Below are 16,096 nucleotides of genomic sequence, written 5' to 3' on the forward strand. Positions count from 1 at the left end.
TGAGCTGACAGTATGAAGCTCTTGGCTATCACTCTTCCTTATGTCTCCTCCATTATACATTAAGTGAGGAGTTGTTAGAGGGAAGCATTTCTAGGAAAAAATAATTATAGTAGAATGACTTATAATCACTTCTGGATAGTCAGAAATGATTCAGGAAGCCTAGTATATTTGTTTAACAAACAATACAAATAATGAATGTATGTGTGCATGTATATACTTATATGTATATACTTACATATGTGTGTATGCATACACATGTGCATGTGCAGATAGACACATGTGTATACAAGAAAACAAACTATTGCCATTAATTCTAGTTCCTTTTTTTATGATTGATAAACTGAAGATGGGAGGGGTTTTAACTTCTTAAACTTTTAACTTCTTAACTATCTGAGATAGGAGTTGAACAATGGTCTTCCTGACTGTAAGTTTACCATTATATCTGCTAGATTAACTTTACTCTTTTTTGGGGCACTAAGAGATTAGCTGAGTTGCACAGTGTTAGGGAACATGTGTCATAATAAGATCTGAGACTCAGTATCTACTATTCTACACTGCCTCTCATGAATACTAACATAGAGAGTGTTTTACCCAGTTTCTAGTACTACATATCCGTTATACATTTGTACAGATGCTGAGAGGAGAAGAAATACATTGAGAATAATTAGATTGAAGGTAGAAGACATTGGTGGGAATAAGAGAAAAACCCAGCTAAAGGTGATTATATAGTGAGAGATAATTTGTTTAGCCAATTTTCAGTAGTGTCTGACTTTTGGTGAACTATTTTTGGGTTTTCATAGTAAAGATAATGGGGTTGTTTGCCTTTCCCTAGCTCAGTTCATTTTACATGCATATAAGGAAAATGAAGAAAATAATATCAAGGGACTTGTCCAGGGCCACACAGTTAGTAAGTGTCTGAGGCTGGATCTGAACCCAAAAAGAGGAGCCATCTTCCTTGCAAGTGCAACACTCTATTCACCATACCATCTAGCTCCTTTTTAAAGAGATTATTTGTGTTCGGTCGTTTCAATCTTGTCCATCTCTTTCTGATGACATTTGGGGTTTCTTCACAAAGATATTGGAGTAATTCTTTGTGTCACCTACCTGTCCATGGTGAGAATTACATAGCACAAAATTTGGTGCTTCAGTGAAAACATGATTCATAGTCAAAGGACATAGGTCTGAAACTGACTTTGGCACCTACTAATTGCGTGATGTTAAACAAGTCACCATACCCCCTCTGATTCTTACTTTCCTGGGCAACTGAGTTAATCTCTTAGTGTCCCAATGGAGGTGAATTAAATGACCTTTAAGATCACTTCTAGCTCTAAATCTGCGATCTTAAATTGGATGAGAAAAATAAATTTTATCACATTTAATCAGGAATAAGAAGGGTAAAGACAATCACCTTAAAACTCATTTGGAGATGCTATAATTCAGATAATATCACTGATCCTCCAGGAAAAGAACCCAGTTATTTATTATTCCTTCACAATATTTTCTGACCTTTCTCGCCTGGAGTCAGGACCTGAGTCCAAATCCAGCCTCAAACAGTTACTAGTTATGTGACCCTGGGCAAGTCACTTGACCCTGTTTGCCTCAATTTCCTCCTTTGTAAAATGAAATGACTTGGGAAATAGCAAAATAGTCCAATATCTTTGCTAAGAAAATGTCTCACCAAGAGGCAGACGTAAGTGAAACAACTGAACCACCACTATCACTGCCATCACCACTGCCACCACCACCACCAACAACAACAACACCAACACCAACACCACCAACACTACCACAACAACAAGGAAAACATTTTCCCGCTTGGTTCAGTTTACATATTCTATTCTATGTCAAGAACAAAGAGAAATCAACAGGAAGGACAAATGTTCACAAAATTTCTTAACGAATCTCATGACTTTCTCTTTTTGGATGTCTGGTGGCAAGAAGCATTTCAGTATTTTATAAATAAGAACATTAGCCGCCAATAAAAATAAATAATTTATCCATGACCGCACAGGAAAACCTCATGGGAAAGAAGAAGATATGTAGTTACTGATTGGCTTCTTTGTGTCAGTCACTGTGGTAAGTTCCAGCTACAATGCCTTGTACAGAGAAGTCACTTAATACATATTGACCAATTGGCTTTAAGAGATGGACTGCTTTCTTTTAAAATTTCTTGAAATTTAATATCTAGATTTCATCATTGTTTTTAGAGAGTTTCATGATTTTTAAATTATTTCTTCTTGATCTTTTTTTCCCAGATGAATTGCCCATATGTATGTATGCATGCATACATGTATGCAAATCTATACACAATATGTACATACACAAATACATAGGTTGGAAGACAATAAACATTTTATTAAGTCCATGATATTTGTCAGGCATTGTACTAATCACTAGTGATACAAGAAAAGACAAAAAAAAATTGATTTTCCCATTGCAAAGCTCCCAATTTAAAGATGGGTAGATATATCAATTTATCTAAATTTTTTCAATTCAAATTTTCCAAACTTTTTTTATGTTCTGAAATTTCTTGATATCAAACAATCATTAATTTCTATTTGGACTAGTCTAGTTTTAAAAGATTCTATTTTTGAGGGATAAGGTTTAGTATTTTCTGTTTTATGTTACTTGTTTTCTTTCTAATTCTTTTCTCTAACACTTGTTTTTCACTTTTTAAAACTCATTTTTGTTTCTTTTAGGTAACATGCAGCCTTTTTGGAAAGTCTAGGTTTTTTTTTTTTTTCATTCTTTAATTTGTGCTTGGAGTTAATCATTTCTTCTTTCGAAGGATCTCTAGGTTTGCAATATTTTCTTTTTTATACATGTCAAAGTTTTCTTGGATTTACTCATCATTTAAGTTCTAATTCTTGAATCACAGAAAGTGCTACTAATGCTTATTTACCAAATTTACACATCCTTTCTGGCACCTGCTCAATTATCTAATTTCTTTAATAGTCAAAATCAAAACTTTTAGTTGTTAAGACTGGAGCTCAATCAGTAGTCAAAGGGGGAGGGGTAGAATAGGGGAAATAGAATGTCTTTACAGGCACTTAAAGGCACATAGAGGTATGTAAAGTAGAAGCTAAATGATTGTCTATTCGCGATGCTGTCAAGTGAATTCATGAAAGGAGTATGCATGCACTGATGTGCTGGAGGCAGCTCAGACTGGCTTACAAGAGCTTATTTAAAAATTTTAAGTGTGAGCATTAAGCAGGGCCTGATTTAGTGATTTATTGATTGTCCAGTCTTAACCTCATGATGGAGAAAATGTTAGTAATATAGATTAAACTTAAAAATGTATTTTGATACATTTCTTTTCATTTTGAAATCTGTTTTTTAAGCAAATACTGGCAAAGGACTACATAGCATATGATCTGGAGTAGATGAGATGAACTCTTCCACATTCCAAATATATGTTTCTTTCAAGATTGCATATTGTATGTGTATGTATGAACACACACATAAATATACATGCACAAAATATATTTATATACTTAAATTTTATGGATTCTTCTCAAACATATCCCTTCTGAATTTCAAAATACACAGAGACAGACACACACACATGTGTATACATACACACATAATGTATAATACCTAATATAGGCATAGCACATATATAATTTTATATAACGTATTATATGTGAATTTGTATATATGATACATATATATGTGTGTGCATATATACAATATATACATATATATATATATACATACATATACACACACATACACATATATACTTCTAATCATCTATAGGACTCAGTGGATAGAACAATATATCTGGAATGAGGAAGACCTAATTTCAAATTGGCCTCTGACACTTACTAGTTGTTTGATCCTGGCCAAGTCATTTAATCCTGTTTACTTAATTCCATGGAGTAGAAAACAGCAATATCTTTGCCAATACAGAGTTGTCATTCATCCATCATGAGAGAAGAGGACCAATGACATCAGGAGGATGATGCCTTGACTTGCTAGTACATTGGATTTAAATGAGGCAGGACTGTGTAAAATCAACAGCCTTACTCATCCAGAGTCATCAGAGTCCAGTGGTATGACACAGGTCAAGACAAATGGCAATAGTGCCAGATGTTGTGGAGGACAGCTACGGTATTTCCCAGGTCTCAGTTTGTCTGGGTCAATATCCATTCAGTGATGAAAGGCTAGGTCAGAATTGAGGTAAAATATGGCCTAGTTTGACTTCCCAAAATAATCAGTTTGGGAGGGAAAGACCCTCAGAGTTTCTGGCCAGAACAGTAACAATTGAAGTTTGCATTCACTCTTAGCCATAAAAACCCACACAGTGAGCAAGTGAGGCTTGGGCTGAAACCACATTGGCCTATCAGTGAAAGCTAGAGTGATTTGAGTTTAAAGGCATACTCAAGTAGCTCCATTTCAATCCCAATGGGTTTTTATCACAACCTAGTTTAACAAAGCTATATTTCAAGCAATCATAAATGAAAACTACATGTGAAAAAGAGTTAACTGCCCCATTTCTTTGGAAAAAAATAATGATAGAATAAATAAGTAGATAAGAAAAAAAATCTACCCTTAAAACACCAAGATATCTTAGGAAGTATAAGAGACCAAAATTTATGTTCCTTTGGAAAGAAAACCCACGTGTAAGGATATGACTCCCAATGTAGACAGAGGGAGAAGAGGAGGAGAAGAGAGGGGGAAGAGGAAGATTAAAAGGAAGGAGAGGAGAGAGAGAAAATAGCAGCATTGCCCAACTGGAACTGTCCCCAGGAGGGACAGCTACTACTACTCACATAGTGTTCACTTTTCATTTTCAAAGAGGATCAATGACATCAGGAAAATGATGTCTTACATATGTCAGGAAGACCCCATACTGGATCATGAACAGTTGGACGTGACTGAACAACTGAACAGCAAGAACAATCTTGGAAATCAGAAGTTTAGACGTATTTGGGAAGGAATCATATAATTGGAGTACAAAAAGTTACTGTGGTTGTGATTATATATTTGTGTGTACATGCCTGGTATATATGTGTAATGTGTATGTACATATGTATGTGTATGTATGTATGTATGTATGTATATGGAATTCCAAAGTTGGGACATGTTTGGGAAGGAAACAGAATTGGAGTGTGGAAGAACTAATTTACTTCAATTCTTGCCCTATATAGTCTTAAAAAGGAGCTTTCCAGTAGAAAAATGTATGGATAGCACACTTGTAAACTTAATCTATAAATGAATATTTATTATATAATATTAACATTTCAATACATACATATGCATGCATATGACATACGTACAGAAACATGTTTTGTGTTTACGCATACACATATACACATCATACATGCACACATATGCACGTGTGTATATGTATATATGTACATATATGAACACATATGCACATGTATGCACAGATGCACTGCACCCATACATCTATGTTCATGTGCACGTATGTGTATACATACATATGTGTATACATACATATGTGTGTATATATATATATATATATATATATATATATATATATATATATATATATATACCCACATAGATGCATATACACATACTGTGTCCTTTGTTTTAAATAAAAAATGAAATCTATACTTTAGAGGAGGGAGAGGAACCTTTTAATGATACCTGACCTGAATCCACTAGTGGCAATAGTTACTCGATAAACTTAATTCAGTGCCTGCTATGCTCCAGGCATTTTTCCAAGTACTGAGAATATAAAGACAGAACATAGTCTTTGCTCTCAAGGAGCATACAATCTAATAGGGAAAATAGTTAGAGACTTAGTAAAGTGAAATATGGATGCTGGGAATGGAATAGGAAACCCAGAAAGTGTTTAATTTAAAATGCTTTGTATGTGGTTGACATGATTTATCTTATCTAAAAGCTGTAGAGCCAGTCAAGACGGCGTTATGGATATTGTTCTGCCTATCTTGAATTTGCATGGTACTGTTCATTTGTTAACTGTAAAAAAATAGTTCCTTTTGCACTGCTGGAAACATTTTCGAAAATTCACTCTCTTCTGACTACTATATTGAAAAAGAAAATGTGAAATCATTTCACTCTAAAACCCAGATAACACCAAAGAAACTTCTAGGTGAAAAGAATTGATAAGCCAATTAACTAAAATGTTCAAAGTTATTGGAATCTTTGACTTTAAACTATTTTGGTTGAAATAAATTCTCATATTTGAAATCTTTTCATCTCAAGGTAACCCAGTTGCATTACCTTATTTATTATTTGCAGATATACTATAGAAATCTAAGTAAGGAATTATCTTGTTATAGGGTAGATTTGGGTTCTAAACAAATGACATACCAAAAGAACATTTTGTGAAACTAAAGATATTTGTTTCACATTATATTACTTAAATACTCTTTGGGCCACAACAGAAGCATTAAATAAAACTGAGGAAATATGATGATTAGAGAAGAGGGGACCCAGAACTCATTAGGCAAAGGGGGATCCCCTTCTCCCAGAGAACTGATATAAGTCAAATTTACAACGTGATTAAGAAACTTAGAAGGAACAGTGTTTAGCACCTATTTAGGAAGGGTTTTTCTGTTTTTTTTTTTTTATTTTTTATCAGCATATGCAATTTCTAGTATAATGATGCTTTCCCCTGAGAATGACAACTCTCTCTTAAAACACAATCTTAGCAAGTTGTTTGGGGTTTCTGGAAGTTTAAGTAACTTGTCCATTAGCACACAGGTAGTGAATCAGAGACATGACTTGAACCAAGGAATTTTAGAGTCCTATGTCAGCCCTCAATCCACAATACCATACTGCCTCAATAGATCAGATGACGAATCATTAGAAAGACCTGAATTCAAATCTCATTGCATACATATTTTATTTTAAGGCTGCTAAGTGGAGCTGTGGGCTGAGTGATGGTCTTAAAGTCTGGAGTTCAAATCTGGCCTCAGACACTTAGTAGCTGAATGACCTTGCTCAAGTCATTTAAAAATGCTCAGCCTCAATTTCCTCATCTGTAAATTGGAATTATAATTGCACCTATATCAGAGGGTTGTGCTGAAAATCAAATAACATAAGATGTATGAATTGCTTTGCAAAACTTAAAGCACTGTATGTGTATAATATTATCATTAATAGCAACATTACCACATATCTGGCTTTAAATGTGCTTCTCACTACTCTTCCTAACCCACACAGTATTTTGCAGAAATTTCACATAGGATTGAACTGAGGACAGCCTTTTTGCTCTTGACTCAAACATAATTTGTGGTAATTGCCCAAGAGACTGTGGAGAAATCATTATTATTATTATTATTATTATTATTATTATTATTATTATTATTATTATAAACATAGATGATGGCTTCCCTTGGCCCCCTAAAATCAAAGTCTTCAATTCTGAAGCCCATACTTGTTGTATTTGGTTATTTCAAAGATATGTGCTAATGGTTTAGAAATTTCCTGTCTTCCTAATGAAGACGTGTTCTTCTCCTCATCATTAATGAGGAAGGGGTACATTTTATTGGGTTTTGATTAAAGAATTCTATGTGAATGGGGTGACATTTGATTAAGAATTGAAGACATTTTAATGAAAAAATAGTAGCATTATGTTAAAACTGATTCTCAGGAAAAATTTTGAATTCTAAATGACTTTACTAAAATGTCACATTTAAATATGAAGAATAAAACACAGAGAAAATGCAAATCAGACTGTCTATACAGCAAGGGAAAAAGTTCTGATAGGTAATAAACTGTTAACATAAAGTATGAGTAGGCAATAACTTTTTCATATGTTGTATCTGATATGAATTAATAAATAGAATATAGTCAAGGGATTCCAGGATCCATACATACGTTAGGCACTGGTACCCTATAGTGTGGGGCAGCTAGTGAAAAGAGTGCTGGGTCTTAGGAGGACCTGAGTTCAAAAACGGCCCCAGACACCTACTAATTTTGTGATCCTGTACAAGTCACTTAACACCCTTTGCCTTAAGATTCTCCTCATCTGTGAAGTGAACTGGAGAAAGAAAAGGCAAACCATTCCAGTATCTTTGCCAAAAAAATCCCTAAATGGAGTGAGAAAGAGTTGGACATTAATGAATACAAGCTTTGAATATCTGTGCAGAGGCAGACATGAACTAATTTTGAGTCTCTCTGACCCCATATTTGTGAAAACAAGATTAATCCTTGTCCTACTTCCTCACATGGATTTAAGTTGTTGAAAAAATATTACTATGCTTCATACTATAAAAGATGAAGATATGCATTTTAGAATACATACAAGACTAAAATGCTCTCAACTCTCAAGTTGCCTTGATGGGTTTGAAGGGGCTTCAGAGGTTTTAAAGGACTCAGTGAATGCTTTTATCTTGTGTATTTAGGCAAAACCCTGAAGGGAAGATCATTTGGTTTAGCTGGAGAAGGTCAAGGGAGTGATTGAGAATAGAAATAATAGCAGGGCACTAGAATAATCCATTAACCTCCCACAATGTCTAAAAATGTTATCTCTGAAAGTAGCTACGACCTCCCCACCCCCACATACACACTCTACTAGGGATGCCAATGGGAAGCCTCCAGGTTAGCCATCTTCTGTCATGTCAAAAAAGGGACTTCATGATAGTCTAGGTTCCAGGGTGGGGTGGGGAAATTGCAATTTCAAGACCACATGCAACCCTGAAGGTCCTCAAGTGTGGTCCTTTGTCAGAATTCATACCATAGAACAGAAGTTGACAGCCACACTTGAAGACTTAGATGGCCATATGTGGCCTCGAGGCCGCAGGTTCCCCATCCCTAGTTCTAGTATTTTATGATAGTACTGGGAGCAGAAAAAATCAGGTGCTTTATAGAAGGAAACAGTATCTTCTCAGCCAGGTCTGACAACTTTCTCACTTCTGAGTGCATGGTTAGTGCATTGTCAACCAGCTAAGACAACTGAAGTTTATAGCCTGTAACTGAAGAGTCTAAATATGGAAGTTTCTAGATAAAGCATTGGGATGAATGGAGATAGGTCAGGTCAGAGGAAGGGAATGACCCAGGAACAGAGAATTTATTGAAGGGAGACTAGGACAGAAACAGTAACGAAAATGACAACAACAGTAACAACAAATGTTTTGCCAGACTTTAATAATAACCAAATTACAATGTTGTACAGGGATTGTGGGAGCCTGTTGAGGAGTAGAAGTAGTTGTTTGACCTGTAATTTCATTGATATAAGGAATTCTCAGATAAGGAAACTCGATTGGCTCCATCTACACAATTTATCGTCATAAAGAGTTGACTATATAACTTGAGATGCTCATTCTGTCTCTATACAATGACCTCTCTGTCAGAAGGCTGTATTACAATTTTCCATAGATTGTAGATTTATAGATGGAAGGGACTTTGTGAGGTAATCTAATCAAGCCCCTTCATTTTTACAGATGAGGAAACATGGGGATGCCCACAGATGTTGTGGAAAGGTCACAGCTATACAAGTAGCAGGAGTAGAATTCAAACCCAGTTCATCCTGAAATCAAAAGCTCTTTACATTACCCTACTGTTACCTCTGATGTTATGATCAATTATAATAGTGATCAGTGCTTTGTAGTATTTCAAAATGAAATTTTTACTTACATTATTAGAGTTGTTATATACTTTTCAAAGTTACCCCAGTGAGACTACAGTGTGTCATTGCATCTTTATGAAGTGAGGAAGATAAGGCAGGCAATTCTGTAGGAAAGGAAAACAAGATACCTAAAAGATAGAATTTGCCAGATTGCACTATATACATAAATCTTGCCACTAATTCCTCCCAAGCCTTTTTTTAATACACTATTGATACTTCACAGAAAGGTAATCTCCTCTCTCCCCAGTACAGATGGACATATATCTTACTAGCACCTCCAGAGACCGAAGTTCAAAGGAGAATTATTTCTGACTCCTAGTCTACCAGGTATAACTGGAAGTTGTGCGTTTAAATTACTGCATTCATTACTATTTTCTTGGTTCATTTGCATGTTTTCCAACATATTTTGAGAAGACTATTTCAGAATTTAGTACATGAAGTTTAAGACAATTCATATAGAACACAGAACAACTATTTGATTTAAGATCGGGAAATGAATATGATGATGCTTTATATTGTCACCTTATTTAAATTACTTACCGAATATATCATACAAAATGCCAGGGTGGACAAATTAAAAGCCAGAATTAAGGTTGTCAGGAGAAATATCAACAACCTCAGACATGCAGATGATGCCACTCTGATGGAAGAAAGTAAAGAAGAATCAAGAAGTCTTTTGATCAGGGTGAATGTAGAGATTGTAAAAAACTGGCTTTAATCTAAATATGACAAAAATTAAAACAAAACAGAACAAAAAAACTAAGATCATGGCAACTGGTTCAATCACTTGGCAGCAAACACAGGAAGAATAAATGAGGAAGCGGAAACAGTGTGAGATTTTATATTCTTGGGCTCTAAGATCCTTCCTGACAGCAACTGCAACCATGAAATAAAAAGACCCTTGCTCCCTGGAAGGAAAGCTATGGCAAATCTGGACAGCATACTAAAAAGCAGAGACATCACCTAGTTGACAAATATGTGCATAGTCAAAGCTATAATTTTTCCAGCAGCAATGCATTACACGTTGGACTATAAAGAAAGATGAGCATCGCAGAATCAATGATTTTGAACTGTGGTCCAAAGGGTTACAAAGAGCTGGACACAACTGAATGAAAAACAAAAACAACAAAATTCATTATCAGTTTCTTCTCTCTATCACTGTCCGAGGTGAACAACCAACCTTCCAGGATCTCAATTTTCCTTTGATGTTATTTTGAAAAGATTGTCTGGTTATTCTTAAATCAGTTAAATACAGAGCAAGAATGTTAATAAAGTTTATAATACCTAGCATTTATACAGTGTTTTAAGGTTTATAAAGCACTTAACAAATGTTATCTTACTTTATCCTCACAACTACCATGGGAGGCATTATCTCAGGTTACTATTATCGCTATTTTGCAAATGAGGAAACTGAGGCAGAAACAAATCAAGCAACTTTCCCAAGATCACAAAGTTAGCAAGTGCCTGAGATTGAATTTGATCTCAGGTCTTGACCCCAGGCCTGGTGCTCTATCTATTGCACTACCTAGCTGTACTTAAACTAATCACATTTCCCACCACCCCTTTCTGCTGACCTCATTGTTAGTCATTTCAATATGAGTGAAAATTATAATTTTATTTATAGTAAGGTTTTTTATGGAAACTTCCAAAAACTTTAATGATTATTTACATTTTCACAAAATATTCCAAGAATTCCAACTAAGAATTTAGTACAAAACGTTGTGATGGTTCATCTGTATTAGTAATTTAATGGCGAGATCTTTCTCATTCATTAATAGGCCCATGTGACCTGCCTGGGTCACATGGAAGTCTGAGTAATAAGGAGCCTCTGGTGGGAGGAGTTTGCTGAATGGATACAATAGGAAGGGTGGAACAGAAAGAGGTGGAGCAAGAGCAAAGCTGAGGGGAAATTAGTGAGAGAACAGTTAGAACTAAAGGATGCAGGCAAGCCTACAGCTAGCTATGAGTGAAAGAAGGGCATTTTGTTTAACAGAGCCAGTTTGGGATTTGTGTAAGGGAACTGATTTGTCGGAAACCTAGCAAAGGGAAGCCTTGGGGGTGGTGTTGCCCTTGGCATTGTTATTGTATATGGAGGTCTTTGTTACTATGATGGATTTAGTTTTCTGGTGTCTGATTAAATGTTTTGATTCTGTCTTCCACGTGGAGAATCTGCTGTATTTTGCGATTTAGAATTGCACCAGGATACTCATGGTCACTGCCGGCACTTGGAATATCTTGTTGATGCTGCATCATCTCAGGTGACAATATGTATAAAAGCACTTAAATACCATAGAGAAACAAATGTAATGAAAATAACATATTCAGCAAAGCTATATAAATCATTATTATTCTTATTATTATGTCATTCTTTGAGCCAGGTCAGAAAAAACTAAGTTTAAACCTAAACTTGGACACTTACTAGTCTTGGAGAATCATTTACCCTCTTTTTGCCTCAACTTCCTCAATTGTAAAATGGGGTCAAAATAGCACCTACTTTCCACAATTGTTGTGAGGATAAAATGAAGTAATATTTGTAAAACACTTAGTACAATGTCTGACACATAATAGATTTCATATAAATGTTATTATTATTAAAATTAAATCAGCATTTAAATACTAAAGATGCTATTTTATTTTAAGAAATTATTTGATACTAATATTTAAATTTAATAATAATGATAGATACATAGATAGATAGATAGATAGATAGATAGATAGATAGATAGATAGATTAGATAGATAGATAGACATAGATCTATTTATATCTATATGTGTCTGTCTTCCTAAAAATATTCTTGGTACAAATTTATTTTTATCTTTTCCCAGTTAGTATTTTCCTGAGACCAGAATTTTAACAATTTCTGTGGGGATAGATAGAATAAGGAACCTTTTTATAAAATCAATTTGTACTTCTCTCAAAGAGAATTATATTGCTAGAATATAGCTATGCCTCAGCCTTGACGTCTACCTCTCTCATTTTGGGGGAGTCAGAATTCATGGCAGGGGAAGAGAAGGTTTATCTTTCCTCTGAAGTTTCTGAAAAAAATCTCTTCTGGAACTAACTTTCTGGGATCCCATGCTGGTGAGAAACTAAGCACACTGACTTGGAGGGGATAGTGTACTTCATTGTTTGTCTGTTTTTCAGGAAGAAGAGTTGTCCTAAAAAAGAGGTAGAGAGATGGCTCAGGAGGGCAAGATATATGCATTATCCCTTAGTGTGGAGAAGGTTTGCAAATTTTGACAAGCTATTTGAAAAGCACCTCCTAGAGTAGTCCTCACTATAATAAAATGTTCTTGCCCATTGAGGGAAATCATCATGGCATTCAAATAAGGCACTTGTGGATCAGAGAGTATTTCTGGTTCTCATATTGCTGATCTGGCACATTCCCCAAAACTTTCTCTTATGTGTCAAAATTCCACTAGATAGGAATACTGACTTTAACATAAGAAAGGCCTTGCCTCATTTGAATAAGAGCATGGCTGTTTTCTTTCAACTCTTCATTCCCTTTTAGAACCCATCCATGGCATCTTCTTATGCTGAACTTTGTTTTAAAGATAATTTATATTAATATTTTGTTTATCATTGTACATATGTTCCTCAACATCATTCCCTTCTCACCTACTGAGAGACATTCTATATAGCAAAGACTATTTTTTATAGAAAAAGGGAAGAGGGAAGAAAAAAATCATCAAAACTAATCAATATTTTTTAAATAATCTGAAAATCTAAGCATTGCTTGACATCTGTGGACCTCTCAGCACTGCAAAGGAATGTCTTCTCATCCTTCAGAAGGGATATTCAGGGTCATACTTTTTTGCCATTATGAAATACTCAATTTTTATTGTGTTATGGTTTTTACTCCTATTTATGTTATTATACTTATCTTGTCAATTACTTTTTCAGCCACTTCACCCCATCAGTTCAGGTAAGTTTTATTTTTCTTTTTATACAACAACATGACATTCCATTATATTCATGTGTCATAGTTTGTTTATCCATTCCATAACTACTGGACATCTGCTTTCCAGTTTTCTGCAGTAAAACAAAAAGAAAACAAAACCTGTTGCTAACTATTGTTGTAGAGGGGACTTTCCTTTTAGCAATGATTCCCTTGGGGTCATATGTCTAGTAGTGGAAACTCTCAATCAAATCTTGTGAGTATTTTAGTCAATTTATAAACATACTTCCAAATTACTTTCTAAAATGGACTAATGCCCTTATCTTTCCTTCATCCTTTCAATGGTAACCATTCCAGTATTAGGTTTTTGTCAGTTTTCTGAGTGTGGGGTTACTGGCTCTTCAGTGTTACATTGATTTATATTTCTATTATTATTAGTAACTTGGAATGCTTTTTTTCTTATGATTGTTAATAGTTACGATCTTTTAAGAACTACTTATTCATACCTTTTGACTACTTATCTATTGCATAATGGCCTATAATTTTATGTAATACAACTGTCTCCATGCCGTGCATATCAAAACCTTCTCAGAGAAAGATAATTCAAAGAATATTTTCCCCATTAGGCAACCTCCCTTTGTTTCCTTGATCCATTAAGAGAAGTCCTTTGTTCACAAGCTTTTCAACTTTATGTAATTCAAAATTACTATTTTTAACATTTATAATTACCTCTATCCCTTATTTGGTTAAGAATGCATATGTTGCCCATATCTTGAAAAGTCTGCTTCTCTACTAACGTTTTATTATTAATTATTATTATTATTATTATTTTAATATTGAGGTCAGAGCCAAGAAAGAGTAAAAGCAAGGACTTGCATGAACTCTCCCCCAAACCCCAGTAAATACCTTTGTTTTATTTGTATCAACATAGTTTAATCACCTTCAAGCAAATAAAAAGCCATGATTAACCCTTTCATGACTAAAGACATTTCCACAGGACCTCAGTTTGGAAAGGGAAGGGAAAACATAGACTCTCTCAGAAACAGCTGCATTTCATACACAAATCCTTACCCCCGAGGCGTAGCTGAGGACTAGAGAAAAAGGGTCCCCTAAATGCTGGACTGGGGACCCGATCCATTACTGGTGCTGTAGGGGATATTGGTAGGGGTTTCCTTGGGCCTCTGCATTTAAAGAGGTCAGAGACTTCCAAAGTGCTGTGAGAGTTCCCTAAGGGAAGGGGGAAGGAAGGATACACTGGTCAAGAATTGTGAGTTACACAGCCGAACAGGAGGTCCCCCTCCTAAACTGCCTCTGAAGCCATTCCTTTCTTTATACATCAGTATATTAATGTGAATTCATTTGTATTCACTTGAGATCACTGAAGGTTCCATGGATTGAACTTGAAATTGCGGATAGTAAAAGGGGTAGTATCTATGAATACTTGAAAACCCCTTGCAGAAGAGAAGACAGCAAAGTGCAGATGTTTTTAGCTATGGTTACTGCTCCCAAATGGAACAAGAGTCTGAAAAGCATATTTGAAAAGGAGAGAGAAAGCACATAGATAATGAGAGAGCCAGATAGAACAGTGGGGCTGTAGCTATTGGCATTAACAATTTCTCATTGAAGGTGGCAAAGCCATTACAAAGTTTTGGGGTTGGGCTATGAAAACTGAAAATTGTTAACTCACTAAGTATTTCAACTAACTTCTATCTAATTGACAAAAAAAGGGAATTGGAAAGATAGAGAATAGGGAGGGTGAAGAAGGAAACTACATTAATACATACAAGTGTCTAGATAGAAGAATTGTACCTCACACCCATGAGCTGTCATGGCAGCACAGCCCTGCTTTATTCCCATTCTCTTCTTCCATCTAGGGGCAGAAATAGGTCTCAAATTGCTTCCTTTTGGGCCCTTTCTTGATTCAATGGACAGAAACCTGTGAGGCTATCTCCCGTCCAGGGACAAGTAATGGATGTCAACAATGCTCACTACTTGATTTCACAGAGCCAGAGAAGTGACCCAGAGGGAACTTTGAGGACAAGGCCCTTGAAACCCAAATTTCAAGCTACTGTATGTAATGGTATTCACTCTGCTTCTTCCTGGGGCTCAAGAAAATATATCTTATATAGAGAATATTACAATCCAGAATTAGGTGAAGAGATAACAAAGAAAAGTGGCAAAAAGGCTGACTTACTTGTCCTGTCTCAAGTTTGTCTTTTCCCCCTCAATCAATCTCTGCTTTCATTAAAAGAAAAGACAGTTTTATCTCTCTTTCTGCTGTGTAGAGAAACTGCTTTTCAGCTCCAGAAGCTGGGAAATCTCTGGGAACTTTGCACCCTGCTGGGCCAGAACACTGGACTGCATCTCCTCAGGAACACAGCATTTAAGGGACAGCACATTCAAGTTCAATGTCTCTGTGGGGACCACTGGGCTCTGTGGGAATGGGCTGATACTGAACTTTTGAGTGCTTGAGGGTTCAATTCTACTTTTTTCGAGTGGCAATGTGTCTTGTCAACATCCAGCATATTGTGAGGCAAGGGGCCACACAGCACCTCACAGCAGTTCCTTAGGACAATATCATCTTCCCATGTAGGAATGTAAACAGTCTAAACTTATCAAGTCAGGG

This window comes from Notamacropus eugenii, chromosome 1, assembly GCF_028372415.1.
Source record: "Notamacropus eugenii isolate mMacEug1 chromosome 1, mMacEug1.pri_v2, whole genome shotgun sequence".
NCBI lineage: Eukaryota > Metazoa > Chordata > Mammalia > Diprotodontia > Macropodidae > Notamacropus > Notamacropus eugenii.